The sequence below is a fragment of the Sorex fumeus genome, unplaced genomic scaffold (genome assembly GCF_029834395.1).
Source record: "Sorex fumeus unplaced genomic scaffold, SorFum_2.1 ptg000001l, whole genome shotgun sequence".
Lineage (NCBI taxonomy): Eukaryota > Metazoa > Chordata > Mammalia > Eulipotyphla > Soricidae > Sorex > Sorex fumeus.
This window is the reverse complement of record NW_026606058.1, coordinates 907,386-917,103: the sequence shown is the minus strand read 5'-3', so window position 1 is coordinate 917,103 and position 9,718 is coordinate 907,386. Positions and strand designations below refer to the sequence as shown.

General features: G+C 42.1%; 1 non-coding gene across 1 annotated transcript; it reads right to left on the bottom strand.

Moving 5' to 3' along the window:
* Window positions 1–6,645: 6,645 nt before the first annotated feature.
* LOC130035212 (U6 spliceosomal RNA) lies at window positions 6,646–6,752 on the bottom strand. The gene has a single exon (XR_008794224.1). It is a non-coding gene; the product is annotated as a U6 spliceosomal RNA (small nuclear RNA).
* Window positions 6,753–9,718: the final 2,966 nt, after the last annotated feature.

Sequence of the window (9,718 nt, the reverse complement as noted above, 5' to 3'; positions counted from 1 at the left end):
TGGCACCTGGGCTGGGTATTCCTGGCTTTCCCAAATCCTTCTTCTTCCAGCAGCTCGCTGGAGGCCCAGGCTGAGTGTGGCTGAGTGTGACCTTCGAGTGCACCAGCTGATGGTAAGGACTCCTACCTGGCAGGAATGAGGGAAGCTCTGACCAGCTCATGAGACAAGGCGCATGGAACTGCCAGGATGCTAGTGCCCTGATGGTTGCACCTCAAGGAACTCGTAGTGGCTCTGGAAGGTCACAGACCACCCCGTCTCCCTCTGTGTGTCCCATCTTCTCCTTTATGTGCCTCCCACCCAGGTCAGCTTCTCCAGGGCCTTGCACCCTCGTTCAGTGCTCAGGGTGACCCCCAAGGTGACAGTGAAACAAAGACGAAGTCAACACTGGGTGTGTGTCACCCAGGGCTCCTCCTCTGTCAACCTGGGACCCTCACTGTCCTTAGAGGGTGTGGGGTTATAGGGTGAGTCCCAGAATTGGCATGAACTCTTCCTGTGAATCCACACACATAATTTTCTGCAGCCAGCAGCATGACACCTGTGACCTGCACTTTTCCTCTGCCTCTAATGCACCCATGTCTCTGTTCCTCCCCTCCGATGTCATCAGAACTAGTCAGGACTCTCATGGATGAGAGAACCATCAGGCCCAATCTGGAGATGAAGGGATGAGGGTGGGGTGGGACAGGACTCCAGAAAAGTCAGGTTGAAGTGGGTTGCAGGAGGGGACACTCTGCACAGTTACCTGAACAAGAGTGACTGCATTACTACTGGAGTTATTTTTAGTTTTTGCACCAGCTATGCTTAAGACTGAATGTGCTTAGTTACTACTCCTTGGCTCTGTGCTCAGGGGACATATGCTGTGAGAAATTGAACCTGGGTGAGTCATATGTGCCTCATCCCCTGGCTCAATCAGTAAGTGCCTCACCCCCAAATTATGTCACCAGCCATTATTTGGGGTTTTTGAGCCACACAGACTATACCATAGGATGGGTGAATACTCCTGGCTAAGTGCTGAGAGGTGACTCCAGGCTATGCAATGAGGAAACCCAGATCTGGGGCTGTAGAGCTTCATTTTTCTCATTTTCCAGTAGTATCAGGGGCCTAGTCCACTCTTGGTGATGCCCAAAGATAATCAGAGCTACCTCCGTGGAGCTGGGGGCTATAAGGTACAGATATGCCAAGAGTTGAGCCGCAGCGAACATTGCTGGCCCCGTGCTGTCTTTTTGGTATTTGCTTTGCAAGCTTCATCATTCCTTCATCAACAAGCACATTGGACCATTAACACACAGTTCAGAGAAACCATGTGTGTAGTGAAGTGAAGAAACATGGATCACATGGAAGCCCCAGGTCCTGATCTACCAGTGACAGACAGGGAGGACAGGCGAGTGTCAGGTGAGGGAATTTCCTCCCTCCCCACTCCACTCTCCTTAACCACTCCTCCCCTTCCCACCCACAGGCCAGACAAGGCAGCAAAGGGCCAGGACCAGCTCAGGGAAAGAGGTTTGTAAACCCAGAAGCTCTGAACTGGACCTTGGAGTGGGATAGGGCAGCAGAGGGGCCGAGCTGTAAGTGGGGCTAGAGGTGGGATGGTGAGGTGGTTTTCAGGGCGGCTGTAATATTTATCATCCAAGTTAGATGCTTCTGTGAACCCAAGAGGGTCTGCCAAGAAATCTGTGGAGAGAAATAACTAAAAAAACAATGAGACGTCATCTCATACCAGTGATCATGGAATAAATCAAAAAGACTAGAAACAACCAGTGTTGGTGGGATGTAAAGAGAAAGGAACCTCATTCCCTGCTGGTGGGGATGTCATGTGATTCAGCTTCTGAACAGTGTGGAGGATTTTGCAAAACGTTGACATAGAGCTTCCATATGACCCAGCAATTCTACTTTTGGCACTTATCGCTCGAGCAAATCGCCAAACACAAAAACATTAATTTGAAAAGACGCGTCCCTAAGCTCATTACAACACTTAGTTGGGAGATTTTGCTGGAAAGAACCAATATGTTCAAAGACAGATGAATGGCTTAAGAAAGGAGAGAGAGAACAAAAGGGAATGCCCTGCCACAGAGGCAGGGTGGGACGGGGAGGTAGGGGGTGGGAAGGATACTGGGACCCGTGGTGGTGGAAAATGGGCACTGGTGGAGGGATGGGTGTTTGATCATTGTACAATTGAAACCCAAGCACAAAAATTTGTAAATCTACAACTGTACCTCATGGTGTTTCACTAATAAAAATTAAAAAAAGAAAAAAATAAGAGTTTTTTGACAGAAATGTGATGATTTTTTGATATAAATAAAATGTATTTATCACCTATTAAAAAAAAAGAAAGTGTGGTCTTTATACCCAGTCTAGTACTATGAAGCTGGAAGAAAAGATGAAATCATGCAGTTTGCTGCAACACGGGTGGAACTGGTTTAGGGTTAGGAGGATAAATACCCAATGATCTCACCCAGCTGCGGAATACAGAGAACCCAAACAAGGGAATAGACAGTATCAAAGGATGGCAGCCCCCAACCTTCATTTATAAACTAAAGCCCAAGCAATGGCAGGAGGGGGTGGGTGAGTGAGGATGGGACTAGAGGTGACAGGGGACGTGGTTGTGGGCATTTTTGTGACAGGGAAGGTTCAGTATGTACAGAAAAGCCATAACTTCTGCCCTGTTGTAACTACACTACCTAAACCACAATGACTTTCTACAGAACTCTATGGAAACAGTTGCAATGTTTGAGTCAAGGTTCATCCTCTGGGGGTGGAAGCTGCACAGGGTTTGGGCTGGTGTGGTTTGGGGCCAGAGGAGTTAAAGTTGCAGAAAGAGAAGTTTGTAGAAAGAGAAGCACAGGCACCTAGTCCTCACCCCTCCAGGCAGGGAAGCTGGAGCCCCTCTTTTTCCTCAGTTTCTTTGAGGTGATCCAGACATTTTCTTCTGAGATTGTGATCTCTCTCTCTCTCTCTCTCTCTTTTAATCTTTATTAGTGAGACACCACAAGGTACAGTTGTAGACTTAGAAATTTTTGTGCTAAAAAATTGTAAATCTACAACTGTAAAAAAAATAAAATAAAATAAAGGGGAAAAAAATTAACTGTTATTTTTTCCACAAACAACAATGGCTTCTAAATGACTTTGAGAGGTTTTAAAGGAAAATTTTATGATCATTGCTTATTAAAGAGAGAAGATAAAGAAGTGAACAATATATAATTTTTAAAAGATTTAATTATAGGGGCTAGAGCGATAGCACAGCGGGTAGGGTGTTTAAAAAAAAAAGAAATTTTTGTGCTTTGGTTTCAGTTATACAATGATCAAGCACCGATCCCTCCACCAGTACCCATTTCTCACCACCACGGATTCCAGTATCCCTCCCACCCCTCACCCCCCCAGCCCACTCTGCCTCTGTGGCAGGGCATTCCCTTTTGTTCTCTCTCTCCTTTTGGGTGCTGTGGTTTGCAAAAGAGGCACTGAGTGGCAATCATGTTTGGTCTATAGTCTACTTTCAGCATACATCTCCCATACTGAGAGGATCCTCCCAACACCCTTTACTTGGTGCTCCCTTCTCTATCTGAGTTGCCTTTTCACCTAGCATGGGTGGCTAGAATCCAAGCCATGGAGTGAACCTCCTGGTACTTATCTCAGCTATTCTTGGGTGTTATTTTCCTATTTTGTTACTTTAAATTCCCCAGATGAATTCAATCTTTCTATGTCTGTTCCTCTCTTTCTGACTCATTTCACTTAGCATGATACTTTCCATGTAGTACCACTTGTATGTAAATTTCATGACTTCATGTTTTCTCACAGCTGCATAGTATTCCATTGTGTAGATGTTCCAAAGTTTCTTTAACCAGTCATCTCTTCTCAGAAACTCGGGTTTTTTCCAGAGTTTGGCTATTGTGAACAGTGCAGCAATAAACATTTTTCTTCTTGTGGAGTTCAACCAGTACTTTTTAAAAAATTTTTTTAAATTTTTATTAGTGAGACACCATGAGGTACAGTTGTAGACTTACAAATTTTTGTGCTTGGATTTCAATTATACAATGATCAAATACCCATTCCTTCACCAGTGCCCATTTCCCACCACCACGGATCCCAGTATCCCTCCCACCTCCCATTCCCCCAGCCCACCCTGCCTCTGTGGCAGGGCATTCCCTCTTGTTCTCTCTCTCCTTTTGGGTGTTGTGGTTTGCAAAAGAGGTATTGAGTGGCAATCATGTTTGGTCTATAGTCTACCTTCAGCATACTTCTCCTATCCTGGGAGGTCAACCAGTACTTTGTATATCCTTGATATTAACCCCTTGTCAGATGGGTATTAGAAGAATATCCTTTCCCATTCTGTAGTCTGTCTTTGTATTTTGGTCATTGTTTCGTTTGAGATGCAGAAGCTTCTTAGTTTAAGATAGTCCCATTTGTCTCTCTCTGTTTTCACTTGCTTGGCCAGCGGTGTGACATCTTTGAAGATACCATTAGCTTCAATGTCGCAAAGGGTTTTGCCAACCTTGTCTTCAATGTACCTTATGGATTTTGGTCTGGTGTCGACATCTTTAATACATTTTGATTTTGCTTTTGTACATGTTGATAGGTAGAGATCGGAGACCATTTTTTTGCATGTAGCTGTCCAGTTTCGCCAGCACAATTTGTTAAAGAGGCTTTCCCTGCTCCACTTCACTTTTCTTGCCCCCTTATCGAAGGTCATATGCTTAGGGGGAGATGTCAGTATATTCTTCCCTGTTCCATTGGTCTGCAGCTCTGCCTTTGTTCCATTACCATGCTGTTTTAATTATTACTGCTTTGTAGTTGAGTTTGAAGTTAGGGAGGTTGATTCCTCCCATTTTCTTTTTTCCAAGAATTGCTTTAACTATTCGTGGGTGCTTATTGTTCCATATGAATTTCAGGAGTGTTTGCTCCATTTCTTTGAAGTATGTTCATGGCTATTGTTATAGGGATCACATTGAATTTTTACAATGCTTTGGACAGTATTGCCATTTTGACAATGTTAATTTTCCGATCCATGAACAGGAGATATCTTTCCATTTTCTCATGTCCTCTTTTATTTCCTGAAGTAGCGTTTTGTAGTTTTCTTTGTACAGGTCCTTTACTTCCTTAGTTAAGCTGATTCCTCGGTACTTGACTTTCAGTTGTGAATGGGATTGATTTTTTTCATGTCACTTTCTTCTCTCTCACTATTTGTGGATAGGAAAGCCATGGACTTTTGGGTATTGATTTTATAGCCTGCAACTTTACTATACAAGACTATTGTTTCTAGGAGTTTCTTGGTAGAGGTTTTAGGGTTCTCTAAGTATAGTAACATGTCATCTGCGAATAGTGAGAGCTTGATTTCTTCCCTTCCTACCTGAAAGCCCTTAATATCTTTTTCTTGCCTAATCGCTATTGCAAGTACTTACAGTACTATATTGAACAGCAGTGGAGAGAATGGGCATCCTTGTCTCGTCCATGATCTTAGAGAGAAGGCTCTCAGTTTTTCCCCATTGAGGATGATGCTTGCTGTAGGCTTGTGGTAGATGGCTTTAACTATATTGAGGAAAGTCTCTTCTATTCCCATTTTGGCGAGGGTTTTCATCATAAACAGGTGCTGGATCTCGTCAAATGCTTTCTATGCATCTATAGATATGATCATATGGTTTTTACTTTTCTTTTGTTAATATGATGGATTATGTTGATTGATTTCTGAATGTCAAACCATCCTTGCATTCCCGGGATGAATCCTACTTGGTCATGGTGTATGATCTTTTTGATGAGTTGTTGAATTCTATTTGCTAGTATTTTGTTAAGAATCTATGCATTCGTGTTCATTCGGGATATCTGCCTGTAGTTTTTTTCCTGTGGTGTCTTTGTTTCCTTTTGGAATTAGAGAGATATGGGCTTCATAGAAACTGTTTGGGAGAGTTTCTGTTTTTTAATTTCCTGAAAAAGCTTGAGAAGGACTGGCAGTAGGTCCTCTTTAAATGTTTGGCAAAATTTGCTAGTGAATCTATCTGGACATGGGGTTTTGTTTTTGGGAAGATTTTAAATTAGTTTCAATTTCCTTGTTGTTAATAGGACTATTCAGGTACTCTAGATATTCTTGATTCAGTCTTGGGAAATTATAGGAATCCAGGAATTTATCCATTTCTTCTAGGTTCTCTTGTTTCATGGCATACAGACGTTCAAAGTAGTCTCTGATAATCTTTTGAATTTTTTGGTTTCTGTTGTGATATCCCCCTTCTTATTTCTGATTCGGTTTATTAGTGTTCTCTCTCTCTTTGTGTGTCTTGCTAGTGGTTTATCTATCTTGTTTATTTTCTCAGAGAACCAGCTCTTGGTTTCATTGATCTTTCAGAATGATTTTTGGGTTTCCATGTCATTGATTTCTGCTCTAAGGTTCATGATCTCTTTCTTTCTGCCTAGTTTTGGCTCCTTTTGTTGGTCCTTTTCTAAGATCTTGAGCTGTGAAGTCAAGTTGTTTATGTGGGCTCTTTCTTCCTTCCTGAGAAATGCTTGTAGAGCTATAAATTTTCCCCTTAACACAGATTTAGCTGCATCCCGTAGGTTCTGATAGCTCGTGTCTTCGTTCTCATTTGTTTCCAGGTATCTTTTGATTTCGTTCTTGACTTTCTTCCTGAGACACTCATTGTTCAACATTGAGCTGTTTAATTTCTAGTAAATATGGGACACTTCACAAATTTGCATGTCATGCTTGAATAGGGGCCATGCTAATCTTCTCTGCATCATTCAAATTTCAGTATATGTGCTGCCGAAGCGAGCACAAGGTTGTGATACTCTTTAGCACTAATGATGGGACTGAAGACTAGTTGCTCAGTGCCTTGCTCCAGGGCAGTGCTCAGCACATCTGGAGACACTTTGTGAGCTTCCTCCGGGGGCAGACTGCTGTCCTCGGGGGTATCACCCCCCACAGGAGTCCTCTGCAAATGCACCTTCCTTTCTTTCCAGCTCATGTGTCTGTCCTGGCCCTACCAGCGGTTGCTGGCCAATTGTAACTGGGACTCCTATGACCTGGGATAGTCACTTGCCATTCATCCCTCACACTGGACCATCCACTGCCTGGACTCCAGTGCTGGGTTGGAGGATAGGGCCTAGGAGACCCCAGAAATGGAGAAAGACACAACCCTCAATGGCATATTTCTGCTTCCTTTCTCTCTCATATACCTTTTCTTTCTGGAGGCAGGTGGCTATTCTATTTTCTATACCCTCTGTTTTTTAAAAAATCAGTTTTCCAGGGGAGCTTGCCACATAGTACTGAGGAATCCTGGGTCACTCCTGAGGATTGAGAGACTGAGTCAGATTTCTAGTGCTCAGATCTGCCAAGGCAGTTATGCTTGGGCCCAGCAATTCAGAGACGACCAGTGTGACCCTGGAAGGTTTTGGGGGTGGGGCTTGTTGTGCTGGGGTCCTAACTCAGATCCCTGTGTATAGATCACATGCATTCATGACCACTGAGCTATCTCCCTGGCCCTCATTTCTGTTAGTATTTCTTTCTGGCTTGTAGACTATCAAGTTTGAAATAATCTTGTATGATACAACTTCCTTCCTGTCACTGTCACTGTCACTGTCCTCCCATTGTTCATCGATTTGCTCAAGTGAGCCCAGTAACATCTTCACTGTGAGTCTTGTTGTTACTGTGTTTGGCCTATCGAATACATCACGGGTAGCTGCCAGGCTTTGCCATGCGGGCGAGATACTCTCTGTAGCTTACCAGGCTAATAAAAAAAATTCTAGCAAACTGAATACTGAACACAATGTAAAACTTATACATGACTAAGCAGGAGAAATCAACCTATAGGTGAATTGCATTCCCAGAACTATCTGAGGATTAAGTGGAGGCCAGAGAAAGCTCAGAGCACTGTGTGGCTTTTGAGTTCCAACTCAGCACCTCATGCCCACCTGCCTGCTACTGGATACAACTCTGACGGCACTCCCACACCACGGGTCTGGGCCTGGAACTGTCAGGTCTACACAGCCAGTAGATAAACTATCAGATCCACAATGAGCATCAGGAAGGATCCCCAGGGCCCCTGAACACTGCTGCTTGCTGCTAGGGAGGCCCCACACAAATTTAGTGGAGGGGAGTTTTTGTCTTGCTAAGAGGTTACTACTGGACCTTCTATTTGAATTAGTCAAATTATTTATCTTGAATCCATTTGACATATAACATTGCATAAATTTAGGGTGTACATTATGTAAACGTGATACTCCTCTATATTAAGATATGATTGCTATTGTAGCAATAATTAGCACCTATTTCATGTGACATAATTGCCCTTTCTTAGAAGCAGGAATGATTGGGTTCTAGTCTCTTTATAAGTTTGCTGATTATAATACATGTTGTCAAAGTTCTCTTTATAAGTTTGCTGATTATAATACGTGTTGTCAAAGAGCTACTCGCTCTCCACTGTTTTTTTTTTTTGAGTTCACACTCCAATCTTCCTATACCTCCACCTCCTGGTAACCACCATTTTATTCTCTGTTTTTATAATTTTGACTTTGAAAAATTCTACCTACATTACATTGCACTTATCTTTCTCTGTCCAACTTATCTCGTTGAGTACAGTCCTTCACGCTCCATCCATATTGTCATAAATAGCAAGATATCCTTCTTTCTTATAACTGAAAAATATTCCATTATGAATCTATGTCATATTTTCTTAATAAACTCATCTATCATTGGACACTTGGGTTGTTCCCATATCTTGACTATCCCGCTATCTTGAATAGTGTTAAAATGAGCATGGGGTCACATGTATCTTTTGCAGTTAGTAAAAACACTAGCTTTCTTTTGAAAGTACCAAGAAGTAGAATTGATGGATAATGTGGTAGTTCTATTGTTGTTGTCATCCTTTTTTCTCCACACCCAGCTGTGCTCAGGGCTTATTCTTGCCTCTGTATTAAGGGATGAGTCCAAGCAGTGCTGGGATCAACCCAGGGTTGATTGTGTACGAGGTAAGCACTTTACTATCTCCAGCCAGTAGCTCTATCTATAATATTTTGTTCACTTCCCATACTATTTTCCTTAGCGTCTATACCAACATGAATCCCACCAGCAGTGGACAAGTTTGAGGATTTCCCTACATGATTTCCAGGACTAGTTATGTTTTAGCTTGATGGATCATTCTCATAAATGTGAGATTCATTGTGGTTCAGAGTTGTGTTTCACTAATAGTATGAAATGCTGACCCTCTTTTCATCTCTCTGTTGAATATTTGGATATCTTCTTTAGAAAAATGTGTTTTCTCTTTCAAACAGTTTTATTGTTTTTATGTTCTTGTGGATGGAATAATTTTTAACTAAATTTATAAACACTGGGAATTAAACCTCTAAAAATATTCCCAGTGTTTATAAATTTAGTTAAATTCTATGATTTAATCTTTTATCCTGCAAGTTTATTGAATTTGTTTAATTAGTTCCAACAATCTTTTGGTTGAGTCTTATGGACTTTACACATACAGAATCCTATTATCTTTCTTAGGAAAATTTTAATTCTTCCCTGAACTGGGTGACTTTCATCCCTGTTTTGACAAATAACTCTAGGTAGGTCATAGAGCTCCCTATTGACCAAGATTAGTAAAAGTCACAACCTCATCTTATTCTGGATCTTAGAGGGAAGCATTTCCACTGTTTTTTCATCAAGCACAGGTTAGTGTTGGCGTATCATTGCAGCCTTTATTAAACTGAGATGTGTTTATTGTATCCTCAATTGTCTGAGGAAGCACATTCT